The following is a 14,111-nucleotide window of genomic DNA, read 5'->3' on the forward strand; positions in this document are numbered from 1 at the left end:
TGCATCACGTTCATTGGGCCAATGGACAAGTTGAGTGGCATCACGTGTTCGATCCTGGTGCCTATTGGTGAATAAGCCTGCACGTCCAGGGAGCACTTCTTGGGCTGGAGGGTTTTGTTCTCCCAAGCCGCTAGGTGTTGCACCTGTAGGAAGAGGCTGGTAGACATGAGCGTGATGTCTGCTGCCGTGTCGATGAGGGCCTCCAAGGTGATCACATCCTCTAGGGTGAGGGATAGATACAGCTTCTTGGCAACCCCCCTTTCCACCAAGTCCCCCAGGAATCGCGGTGCAGGGGCCTGGACGGAGATTGGCGAGGTGTTGCCATCGTCGGGTTGGTGTTCCGAATCACGACACACCACAAGAACAACGCTGTCAGGCACAGGCGAGGGCTCATCTCCCTGGTCGGGTTCTGTGGTGGGGGCAGCAACATCAATTGTGACAACGAGGTGTGAGTCCGCAGGTTTTTCTATTGGAGCCAGGGCTTCTTCCCTGGTTATGATAGGAATGACCGGTGGGGTTCGAATGTTGCCTGGGGTTGAAGGCCAGGGCAATTCACGGGTATGGTCAGGTGCGGGTTCAGGTGACGGCTGGCCCTCTCGTCCTAGTCACTTGGGATCTTTCTCTCGAAAATTCCTGGGACTCTTGGGAGGATTCCGTTCGAAGAAGTCGCGCAGCATTTGAAGCAGGGCGGACTCCTCCTCTTTCTTGGATGGTTCCGGCTTTGCATCCCGTTCCAAATCCCTTGTTCCATCGGACTGGTTCCGTGGTAGGGTTCTTCGCGGTCTCGGGGGAGAGCCGGAGTTAGGACGCCGGTCTTCCGTCTTGTTCCACGAATCCCGTGCTTGTGGCTTGCCCTTGTTATGGTGGCGCTGTTTCTCCCACTGACCTGGCTGGGTCTTTGCCTGCTGAGGGCGTGAGCTGGGGTATCGCTCTCTGGGGCCCATGGCCTTCCAACCGTGGTTACGGGTTGGACCAGGGGGTTGAGAGTGGCCACCTTCTAAGGGTAGGCTGGGGTCTTGCGTCACCAGGTTCAGCACTGTGGTAGGCTTGGGTGGTTTCTCTGTTGTTGCTGCTCGTTGCTTGTTATAGGCCTTGATTGCCAAGTCTCGCAGCCGCTGGCTGGTCATGGTGTGGGGGCACGCCATGAGCCCGATGTGATGATTCACGGTGGGATGGAGATTCCGGAGGAAGAGAATCTTGAAGTTTACATCTTCTTCCATGCCTGGCTCATTTTTGGACCCGAAGTAGGCTCGCCGTAAGCGGTTGTAGTAGACTTGGGACGTTTCCTGTCTACTCTGTCTGACGTCGAGTGCCGTAGTAAGACCTTGTTCTGACTCTGGATCAGAGAATTCTCGAGTCAGTGCTTCATGTAGCAGCTTGGGGTCCATCTTGACTTGATCTGGCTGTCGATCCAAGAAGCTGCGGACCTCTAGGCTGGAGGTGATCCTGATGAGGTAGAGTCTATCTTCATGGGTCACATTGTCCAGCCTTTGGAGGTGGAAGTCAACATCTTGTAAGTAAGCATGTATGTCGTGGCCGCCCGTAGGGTCAGGGGTGAACTTGTTCACGTTCCGGGCTACCTTATCCAGCTCCTTGGTGGTGAGTCTGTAGCGGTGAGGGACTGGTCTTGGTAGGCTCGTGCTGTCTGGGGAGTCTTCCTTGAAATGGGCCCTCCAGGCGCTTGGTTCCTTGAAGTTGCTGGATAGGTGGGGTGGAGATTCCACCCTGTGAGTAGTTATGGGGGCCGAGTACAACTGCTTTCGGGGTGGCCGTGTGGCAGGAGGGGACCCTGGTGCTCTCGCTGGGTTGTACGGCATTTCATATTCTGCCTTTGTTGCGCGGGCCCATTCGAGTTCTTGGCTCAACTGGTCAAGTTCCGTAGCATCAGCCTGGTGCTTCCTCTTAGCGTCACTGAGCTGTTCTCGGAGGTCCGTCACCTGGTGCCTGAGCTCGCGAACTTGCCTTTGGGCTTCTCCCCGATGGTCCTCCAGGGTTTGGATTCGGTTGTTCCTTTCCTGGAGCTCTTTGTGGGCTCTATCCAACAGGGTTTCAACCTGGTTGAGTTTGGCCGTGAGGTCCTCTCGGGTGGCTTTGGCTTTCTGTTCCCGTTGATCAGCCTGAACTCGGAGCTCTTCCAGGGCCTGTTGAAGCTCTTCAGTGAGTTTATGTGTGTCATCTTCTATGGTCTCCTCCCCCTCTGGGGATGGGGTCCTCTTTTGCTGGAGTTCTTGCTCCAACTTCTCGATGCGATCTTGTGCTTGGATAGCATCTTGATGACTCTCGGCCAGTAGTCTTCGGGTGTCTCCATCCCGTTGCTTGAGGATTTGCACCTGTTCCTGGAGGCGGGAGGTTTCTTCTTCACCCATCATCAGCCTGGCTAGAAGCTTGTGTGCTAGGGAGCCGAGTACTTTGGTTAGCTCTTTGCTCCCGGGCTTCTGAGTAGGGGGCGTGGCCATGAGTTCAGCAATGTCCTCATCAATTTGGTCCATGCCTTTTTCCTGTATGAGCTCCGTGTGACCGGGCAGGAAATCGCCAGTCATGACGTCCAGCCAGGTGCCTAAGGCTTTCCATTGGTCCAGGGGGCTTTCTCTGCGGGCCATAGTGACTTGATTAACTGAAGGGTGACACTAGAGGTCTGTTGCTCTCAGACGGGTATGGGCTAGGCGGGTGGCCTGCTACCTGAAACTGAGGTGACAAATCAAAGAAAGAAAAAGAAAACAAATAGGACTAGGGCCCGTCAATGGGTAACAGGGCGGGTGTATTGAACCACGAAACTGGTTACCCAGACAAAATAAATGAAGAAAAGTTGTTCCCTGTGAGCGTCTGTGGTAGGAAGAAGAAACGACAGCTAAGTCTGGAAGGAGTCACACCACCGGCTGTGTGTGTGACTACTGATGGGCTGTCAAGAGAAAGAAGGGAAGTTGGGGGAACAAGGAGAATTTCCAGCAGCAATAGCAGTGGGACCGCGTTCAAAACCTGGCTTGCTGTTGCAGATCAGATTCAACCAGAAGAGGGAAAATTGGCAGGTTCTGTTCTGCTTGCCTTTATGCGGTGTGTCGCGGTGTTAAGCTATTTACTGGAGTGGAGGGGTTTCAATGCTGTCAGGTGTCTCTCCCGGACCAGGCACGTCCCACAGCTCAATCTTAGCCAAGCAGGCCCGAGCCCGGCTCCCACTCCCCCGATCCCCAGCAATGTCAACTTGGAAAGGGCGTGTTCTGTACGCACAACTGAGACAACCCAGGTGGGGCTCAGCTTATTGGGCGCACTGCCTGGCCCTGACTCGAACAAGGGACGGCGCAACGGCACTCGGGTGTCACCCAACCGATTGAGAGTCCAAGCTAGGGCTGTTCTCCTGAACTTTGCCCTAGACGAGGTCCTGCTCAAACTTGTAATGACCTCCCGAGATACCTGCCAACCTTGCCCTTAATGAGTCAGTGGGTGCAGCCCAGCTGGCGCGCTTTTGGGCATCCAATTGCTGAGAACTTCCCTTTCAGTTCTGACAAACTGTAAGATCGCAAGCAGTGACAGCAGCAACTCGGACAAGCTCCACCAATTAGAGCGGATGGTAAACACCCAGTACCGGAAAAGCTTGACTGATCACACTCAGAACCCCAACCGCTGCCTGAGGTGGTAGGGCAAGTAACTGATTTATTATTATTGATTTTATGTATTTAATTCAACCCTTGCATAAGTCCTTGTGTGGGGGAAGGGAGCAATTAAAATCATAAAATGTGAAAAGCCCAAATTAAAATGAAACAGGGAAAGTAAAAGTAAAATTAAATCAAATGAGATTCTAATTAATTTATCATAAACACAAGTTGATTGTGTAACAATTAACTAATTAGATGCCACCAAGTTACATAAAAGTAGTCCTATGGTTGACTTCTGCTCAGAGTACAATGCCGTTGGATCCAATTCAGTGTTTTCGGAGCTGACCACTAGAGGCGCAATTTAAATGGCGTAGCACTCCTATGGTTGACCCCTAGAGGCGCGATCCAAAATGGCGTTGTACTTCTATGGTTGACGCCTAGAGGCGCAATCCAAAATGGCGTTGTACTTCTATGGTTGACGCCTAGAGGCGCAATCCAAAATGGCGTGGTACTTCCAGGCCGGCCCACTAGAGGCTCTATGGGGTTTTACTCCCTCGGTGGGAGGCGTTTGTGACCCCTGCAGTGGCGTCGGGGCAGGCCTGCGGCCTTATCCGACCCAGATGTGATTACGGTGGCGTTCGTGGACGGCACTCGTAATCGAGGCGATCGCTAGACAATGCTGGTTTGCCAATGCTAGAAAATCGACCTTTAATGCAAGCACACTATGGTCTGCGCGGTGCGCGGCTTAAGACCTCTGAACCTTACTACGACAGCAAGGCGGCGCTTGTCTTTTGGCGACGGATCCAAGCAGCGAGTGTGCTGTCGCGTCACGTCGCGAATGGTGCTTATACCACGGCGGGTTTTCTGCACCAGACTCCCGTTAAATAACACACACACCCTCCGGCTATTTGCCCGTGGTGGCGTTAAGCTTGCTCTTCTCTAAAGCAGGCACAAACGTGTGAGTAAGAGGATAGTTAGCTACGCTATCGGTCTTAACTCAGGGAGTCTAAGCACAATGGAATTCAGGTTAGATCCTCGTAACAAAAATTCCTATTGGCTAATTTAGAGATCTCTGGCAGGATGTTAGAGACGGAGAACCTCGTCCGAATCTATCCTGGAAACAACGCACTATACCTGAGAATCTCGTCAGATATAGGATAAGCGTTTACTGCAGTTAAGAAAACGAAACCTAAAATAAAATGCTTAAATAAAACGCAAAATTTAAACAAACTACTACTAGTAAGGCACAGTAGGGAACCCGCGTAGTTCCGTTCTGATGCCTTTGACTGCGGTTCGCTCAATCGTCAACCAATGCAATCCGTTAACAGTAATGCCTATTCGACTGTCTGCTTGTAAAAGTTTAAATTTTGTGCTCACAATAAGTTTAAATCGGTACCCGCAATTCTCCACCAATTATGTAGGAATTGAACAGCTCAAATGGGGATGGTTTCCCACCAATGTTCAGGGGAATTGATTATGAATTAATTAATTATTAATTCATACACAATTAAATAGGGAATATTAGGTTTGAGTTGTTGTTCCGATATCACAGTCTTTATATTAGTCCCACTTGGTAAAGATCTGGATGATTTAAGTCCAGAATGTGAATGGAATTCATTCGTTGGTATCACTACTCAGTCTAAGATAGCTGCCCGTCCACCGGGTTAGCTTCTTTCTGTAACCTAGCGACTCAGCTCTTGGCCAAAGAGAGAGTCTCGCGATACTTGAGGACGCGAGTGGGACTTCAAAGCTCAGTAACGGGATTCAGACCAATAAAGTGACTTATTGTAAGCACAGAGAGGGAGATTTAAAATGTGAACAGCATGCGTTTATTCTAATACTACACTAAAACAGGACAAACATTAAACATAATACATACAAACACAATAACGAAATTACGGAAAATGGATTTACAGTAGGAAACAGTGATAAGCTTTGATTAAATACTGTTCTGCAACGGCAAGCCTAGGATCTAAACAGGCAACCCAGATTTCAGTATAGATCAGTACCAGTTCAATATGAAAGAATATGAAAGAGTTGACAGTGAGTTTACGTGATTGCAGCGGGGATCAGCTTTGTCTTTTGTTGAAACTCGCGGCGGAGAGGCTTCGTAGTTTCGATGGTAGATTTAATCTTCTCCGCGCGTAGTTTCTCCCGCAGTCTTGGATTGGAGGCTTTACGTTTTCTTCTCCTTTTTCGATGACGTTTTTCGATGACTTCTTTTCCTCCTCCTCCTGCCGATTCTCTGGGTGTGAGGTTTTTATGCCCCATGGGTCCCATGAATATTCATGACCCAGGGTCCAACTCATACCCAATGAGAATTGGTACCTGGATCCGAGGGGCCGGTTGCAGGCTCCCCGAATGGCACCATAGATTTATGGTGGTCTTTTGCCAAATTTTGTGCTGATTTTAATTCAGTAATTTAGCTTTGGATAGGTTCAATTGTGTAGTAATCCGTCCCCGGATTCATATTCGGACATAATTTAGGATGACATTGATACCAAACATGATATTCCACCTTTGATCCAAACCTTTGCTAATTTTCATTGATTAATTTATAATTCCTCTTATGAGGTGCATGCTTATTATTGCCATCAATGTACAGAATACATGGCTAGGTGGCATATCTCACAGCTGTGACAAGTTCAGGTATATTTTACTGAAGCTGTACCCCATTGCATACAGTGTGTCCTAATTAAGGATGGCTTGGGTAACTTTCTTTACTTCAGTGAAAGAACAGTGTTGATTATACATTGCAAAATTATAAAATGTAGCAAATTGGGCTATTAAAAGGGGTTCAGTACACAAGTTTTAACATACATTGCATAGTCTCTTTCAGACAAAGGGAGGCAGGAAAAGAGCGCGAATCTCTGATTTACGACTGTAAGGCATAGATAAGCAACCGCATTTCTACCCCTTCCCCCCCCCCTTTTGGTGAGGGGTGGGGGCCTTCCTTAGTTCTATTAACTAAATAACTATGTGCTCAAACATTTCTACCTACTTGGTTACACCACTTAAACTCATTTCCCCTATTCTCTGAGAGAGGTGTGAGCACGTGGTTGGATAACCCCAGTGTTTACCTATCTGTGCATATTAATATATATATATATGTATATATATATGTCCAAGTGGCAAAGATACAATGGGACATTCATAAGAAAAATAAAAGACAATTGTGACTGACACATACACATCCACCAAGTTTACAGTAATGATGCCAACTAATAGTGAGGATAACACACAATCAAATACACAATAGATGGCATATGATTTTAGCTTTGTCCCACTCCAGAGAGATGCAGGATCCCCCCCCTTTCCACTATCTGGGTCCTCCGTTTGAGGGCCATAAACATTGGAATGCGGGCTCCGGCTTCCTGGAGAGGGGCCCTGGGTCAAAGAGGTACGGAGGGAGATCTTGGCATGGCCGACTCACTCCCTCAGCGGCCATAAAATACTGGCTGTGGGGCCTGCGTGATCCTACATAGGAACCAGTCCAAGAAGACATTTCATCTGAAATAATACCAAGCTTTTGACAGGAAGGATGGATCATCACTCTGAGAGGGCAGTGTTTTCAATGTGCCAAATCACATCAATATAATAGTACTATGCTGCTTGATTTCTGAACAGCACCAAACCCAGAACAGGGACCAAATTAAAATAAAAAACAATCTGCAACGACCACACTTATAAATAAACAAAATGGCAGGGGATTTGTTTCTATCAACAAAATCAATGTATCTGACCATAAATCAATTCATTCATCCATCCATCCATCCATTATTGTAACCGCTTATTCCCCGCTGGGGTTGCAGGGTGGGGGGGCTAACCCAGGAACAATGGGCGCAGGCGGGAACCAACACTGGGCAGGCGCCAACACACCACAGCAATTTATTTATGTGCAACAATAATATGGTAATATATAAAGAAATATCATATATAGAGTGCATTCAGAAATGATTCAGACATATTCAGTGTTATGCTAAAATCGTTTAAATTCATCCCTTTACACTTCTGGGCAAAAAATACTGGGTCAAAACCTAATACTGAGCATTTTTGTTTGCGCAGGAGTGTAAACTCAATACAACATAATTAAGTTTTTTTTCCGATTTATTGACAATAAAAAACTGAAGCAACACATTGAATTCAGACGGAAATCACAATTCATGAAGTATTTTTCCAGTGTGTTGTGCTTCTGAAATGCAATGCCATCTTTGTCCACTAGGGGTGAAAGTCTCCGTCTTGTTGATGTTTTCCTGGCTTCGAAGGAGAAATAATGTTGATCGATTGCTTGTTTTAAAGCAACAAGACCAGTCAATGATTTCCGGCCAAAAGTAATTTACAACATTTGAATGACAATTTTCTCTTTTTTTCAACAGTATGGACGGCTAATAAAATAGAATTTTCCACATCTTGTAACTAATTGGCATTTACAGTTACAATTTAGTTCTGATGTGAATTTATGTTTGAGTTAGATATTAAGTACTTCACACACATAGAGACACGGTCTGTCTGGTGCAGGTGTGGTGTACAGTTATTTTTCAGGTATTAATGCTTGCATTATCTACAGAGCACTGGATTCTGTGGATTGTTTTTGATAATATTCCCTCTCAAACATCAAAAGATCCCAAAACTACAACTACACACATAATGTTTGCCTCCTAATAGGGACAGCGGTTCACTTCTTTTCAGCAGTTTTTTTGCAAGTCATTTTCTGCCACATCCATGCTTAATGTCAAACTGCAAGCAGAAGCCTCACATCTCACACTGCGGCCATTAGCCAAATGGCACGACAACACAGGCGCAGATCTGCCTGTTCCCTCTTCATAATTTATAAATAATTTAATAATTTATTGGAAACGCTCCACAGAAAAATGTAGAATTCATGCTGCACAGTATTACGGAAGAACATTATTTTGAACACGCACTAGAGCAGCAAGCCGAAAATTAGCTGTTTGGATGTTGATATATTATCTAAAAAAAAAGCAAGGTATTAAATTATAAACATGCTTACCGACACAATTAACTTACATTACCTTTTAGGTTTGTAATACACTGTTTTATATACTGATGTGATTAAGTTAATCATACATGCAGACTGACCAGTCCAGCTAGCTCCCTCTTCTGGTGTTACAAAGACACTAGCCTGTGGTGGCCATTCGGGACTGTAAGAAGGGCACCAGTGTTCGAACTGTGGGATCGGCAAGGGCAGAAGTTGTGATCCAAGGGCCCAGCTTCTGCATGCCGCCTATAGTCATGCTGCTGCCTCCACCTTCAATTCCACCCCAGCCCACAAGGGGGTGCACTACTTCATTCAGAAAGTACAGGTAGATTTTGCTTTGTTCTTGGGCTTCCAGATAATCTGCTGCCTCTCGTTGATGTCCAGAGATTTACTTGATTTAATTCAATGCTATAGGCAACAAAAGCAGCCATATAGGCGATGTCACTCTGCTTGGGACGTGGGGGGGGGGCGTAACTGATGCCCACCTGAGGTGTCACATGGCCTAGGACTGCTACTGCTATAAATTGCAGCATTGCAATTCATTTTTTTTCAGACTGGATTCTCAGAAAATGCATTTGGTAGCTACTGGCACTGTTGAACACCTCATTCTGAAAGGCACCCAGAGTTACAGGGAATAACCTCCAATGCAGGGGTCACCAACCTTTATGCTACTTCAGCTACTGAGCCATACGAAGGGCTACCAGTTTGAAACGGCCTCCTAAACTTATCTAAACTTCATGTATAATAAACATGTTTTAAATGCTTTTTTAGATATTGTCATTTTCAAATCTATATAAATGTAAATGTGATTAAAAAAGAATAGCAACAGGATAAAATTAAATTTTAGACGCTGCTCACTGGTGAGTTGTGCTACTTTTAGAACAGGTCCGCGGGCCACTCATGTGGTCCTTGGGGGCGTCCTGGTGCCCACGGGCACCATGTTGGTGACCCCTGCTATAATGGTCGGTTCCTTTCTAGGGAAAATGCTCAGTTGTGACACCGGCAAGCAGCGAACACTTCTACTTACCATTAAAGCTCTACGCTTCGGCGAGCAATGCGTATTTCTTCATAATTGTTTTCAGTGATGTGCACGCAAATTACATTAAGATCATTTAAGGGAAGCTTACAATGATTGATGCAAGAGTTACTGGGTGTTTTTGATACATTTTTGATAAATGCTTAAGGGCAAATATTTTAATATTTTGCTATTTTAAAATCAATGCATTACAGTAGCTGTACCTAGAGGGTGTCTCAGATGCTTGGATAGTTGTCAAAGATATTTTACCCCCAAGCAACACCGTAATATTGGAAGAATGCTAGAAGGCTTTTGGAAACCAGTCATCTTAATAAGCAGCTAACCAGTATGAAGAAAACTTCTTCCTACATTCCTACAGCTAATTAGCATTAATGTCCCTTAGGACATTAACCAATTTTCCCAGCAAAAGTGCTTGATTCATTAATGCTAACAATAAATTACCTGATCCGATGTAGTGAATGTATCAAAAATGTCAGTGAACTTTGACACAATTTTCAGCCGATCCGAATGTTGTGCAATGAAACTACTAAACAGTTACTCTAAATGTCCATATTAAAAATCTGATGATTATTATACAAGCCATGAAACGTGAAATTGATATGCATCAACTTGTGTTTTCTAATCCACATTGCAATAGCCTAGTGAAGCACAAATGTCGTTTGGTTAAATTGCAACTGGTACGTTTAGGAAGAAGCACACATTAACATGCAGCCGAGTTACATGGCACTAAAAATGCCACTACAAACACAATGTGGGGGGGGGGGGGGTATTTGGTCTTTGTTCTAGAACAAGTGATCAAGGGCATTTTGTTGTTACTGTCAGGATAATTCAGTACATTTATCCCAGAACCTCTGAGGTGCACATCGATTCACTATCAGAAGGCGTGCTGAGGTTAGTGAATAGGAGACTTTCAAAATCTAGTTCACTCTGTACCTGAGAAGACGTGGGATGATGCGTGTAACACAAAGCATAACTCAACAGAACATATAAGATCAGGAGCATCGTAAAAGACATTAAAGAAAGATTAAATATCACTGACATTTCTATAGGTGGTCCCTCTGCCTGTCTGTTTTCCTTCAGGTGATTTTTTTTTTTTTAATTTGAGTTATTATGAAGAAATAAGAAATATATGATGGAATGAAAAAAGTTATAAAGCATGGATGCACCGTAACACTGTTATCATATTTCTTATGTTACTTTGGGTGAAATTTTATGAAAAAGAATTTTCTTTGGAAGTATAACAGAAAACTGACAGCACTACACATCAACACTTGACTTTTGACACTTTTGATAGAGAATGCATCATATTTTTACTGTCGCTAACTGAATAATGAATGGCTCAGCATGTCATTTTTGCAGTTCTGTTTAATGAGTTTTTATATTAAAGGGTTAATTGTGATGATAGACAGTGTGAGATTATGGGCTATTGTGTATCATTTTTTCTCTCACCTTTATTAATACAGTAAAATGTGTCATAGATCCTATTCCATTGTGCGTAGGTGTGAAGTTCAATAGCATAAAGTTGATGAAAAAAAAAACATTATACAATTGCAGTTTCAAGGAACTGAGCAGTGCAGTGATTAACATTGTTGCCTCACACCTCTGGGACTGGGTTTTGAATCTCATCCTGGCTCCATATACACTAGTGACCAAAACAGTGGAAACACTTCCAATTTTTAGAGATTGAAGAACTTTATTCCAGTTACTCTGGTTACTTACTTAATCGTCCAGTGTATGATATTTGTAAACATTCTTTGATTATTTATAAGCATTGCTGCCAATAATCATGTAGCAATTTTTAAAGCGTAATACTAGGTGTTTCCACAATTTTGGCCACTATATACATACATATATACTATATATGTATATGCAGTTTGCATATTCTCCCCATGTCATTATGGGGTTTCCTCTGGGTTCTCCGGTTTCCCCCACAGTACACAGTGTTTGACTGGTTTGTGAGCCCTGCACTGGGTTATTCTCCGTTTTGCTTCCAGAAAGGGCTCCATACCTCTGAAACGCTGCTGAGGCCACTATAGAAAATGGATGGATGATCCAAGGGACACTGTGGCCAAGATGAACTCAATTCTGTTAGACAAAATGACATTGTAGCATGTCTTCCGTTTAAACATTATTGTCGGGTTTGTTCCTTTAGCTGATTTAAAATACCATTAATTGTACCAGTCATAAAATATTTTCAAATTTAAAAAATTTCAGATCCTTTAACTTTTATGATATGGTTATTGTATAACATTTTCTAACCACTAAAGCAAGTACCTACTTTCTGATAATGACCATTATGGTAATAATAATAAGTTATATTTATAAAGCACAAATGCTTACAAATACAAATACATACAATCTAACACAAAAACCATAAAACACAGAGCAGCAGCAGCAAAAACAAAGGCAGCCATACAAACTGAATAACATTCCTGAAATAGATACTTTAACGGGAGGTAAAGGTGCGCAGATATGAAGCGAGCTGAGACCAGGAATATGTATGTTTTTGTCTAGGTTTAAAATGACTGTTTCGTTACCATTTATTAATTTTATTAAAATTCACAGCCCTTTGGCCTTTGACAGCAGTTAATCAGTTAAGCATCATGCTGCCTGTCACAATCACATCCTATATCCCATATGATCTAGGGGTTAGGAGTCCTGGTTTTCACCTGGTTTTCGACTCCCAGTGTGGGAAGGGTGGTTCTTGATGTTTGCAGCCTTGTAGCTGATAATGTCCCTATACTAAGGTAACAAAAAAAAATCTTCCTGAGACGTCTAACTTTCTTGTGGACAGTGGACGCTTAATGGTTAAGGAAGCGCACTTGTAATTGAAAGATTGCTGGTTTGAATCCCTGACCAGCAAGGTACTGTCCCCGGAAACTGAATTAGCTTCACAATGTCACATATGAGTTAAATGCAGAGGGCACATTTCGTTGTTGTGTGTTGTGGTGTGTCAACAATGACCACGGATCACGAAATTCTGAACGTTTTTTACTATATGCTGTTAGTTCTGATCATGTCACACATATATAAACTCACTACTGAGAAGTATTAATTAAAAACATAAGGCTCACAGGCTTTCATTATTGCCTAGAAAAGCAAACATTGGTTCTATGATCTGGTTCAAATAACTGGCGAATCACAATCACTGTTCGCACATTGTTGTTTGTGCTCACAGTCCAGAACAAAGGCAGGAATCCAGAATAAAGCGTATTGTTCTTCTAGTGTTGTAGTTGTAGTTCAAGGGTACTGAACTCTCATTTCTGCAGACTCCAATGAAGGTGGTCAAAATGTGAAAAAAAATTTTTTTAATCAACTTCAGATAATAGCATTATGTTTACAGAAATACACATTCAATTTATTTTTGCAAAGTGAAGCACTTTGCTGAGAAAATTAGCTGATTTTTATCTGAAGTGTTATTTTTCGGGAACAAAAGCCCCACCTCCCCCCCCAAGACACACACACACAAACGCCACAGCTCATTGGAACAACAGCAGCTCTGCTTTCTGTAATTTGATGAGCTAAAACTGAACTTAATTCTCTAAAAATAAGCAGCTTGAAATTTACAAATGGTACTCATTCCCGAAAAGTGGGTTATTTCGGGTAGTAGATAAAACTAGTGAATAAAACGTTGCCAAGGTTACGGAAATAATAACAACAACAATAATAGAGTGGGTGTGTGTGTGTGTGGGGGGGGGGGGGGGGGGGGGAGGGTGAATTTGCATGCCCTCCATGTCTTGCTTAGCTTTTCCCTGTGTGTCCTGCATGCGATGCACTACCCTCCCATCCAGGTGTTTGTTGCACTCCTCCTAGGTTCTGGGCTTAACTACAACCCTGAACTACATAAGCAGTTATGGAAGACTGATGGATTGTTATTATTTTACACATGCTTGTAAATGTGTGACTTAGGCTGTGTATTTGGATTTTGGCAGCATAACCTAACAACACGACTTAAGCTCCATGAGCTTTTCTGGATAAGAATTCCCTGAATGTGTAATTAGGTGATATAGTTAAGAACGTTATGAGCATACTTTACAGTACAAACTGTTTTATTTTATTTTATTTTATTTTATCACTATGCTTTTTCTAATATTTATCCTGATAACGATGACTGGAGGATAGACGTTAGTAATGTTACACTGCCCTCATGGGGAGAAAAGCGACACTACAGCCTGCTTGAAAATGTTCTATAAACGAGGGGGGAAATCTTTATGAATAATAATAATAATAATAATAATAATAATTGATTTTCGTTTTTAACAGTGTACATTTAAGGGTCATTCGCGCAACCGAAACGTTGTAGGTTAATCTTCCACTACCACCTAACTTTCGATCGCTGAAAAATATTCCGCCCAGCTGCGGTTTACTGTACCTGAAAAATCTAATTATACAGTTGCAGTACACAGCACACAAGCATTTAAATATTTTATTTAACTTTAAAACAAGAGTGTTGCCAGCAATAGGCTGAAGTTGACTAGTTATACTC

The sequence above is a fragment of the Paramormyrops kingsleyae genome, chromosome 9 (genome assembly GCF_048594095.1).
Source record: "Paramormyrops kingsleyae isolate MSU_618 chromosome 9, PKINGS_0.4, whole genome shotgun sequence".
Classification (NCBI taxonomy): Eukaryota; Metazoa; Chordata; class Actinopteri; order Osteoglossiformes; family Mormyridae; genus Paramormyrops; species Paramormyrops kingsleyae.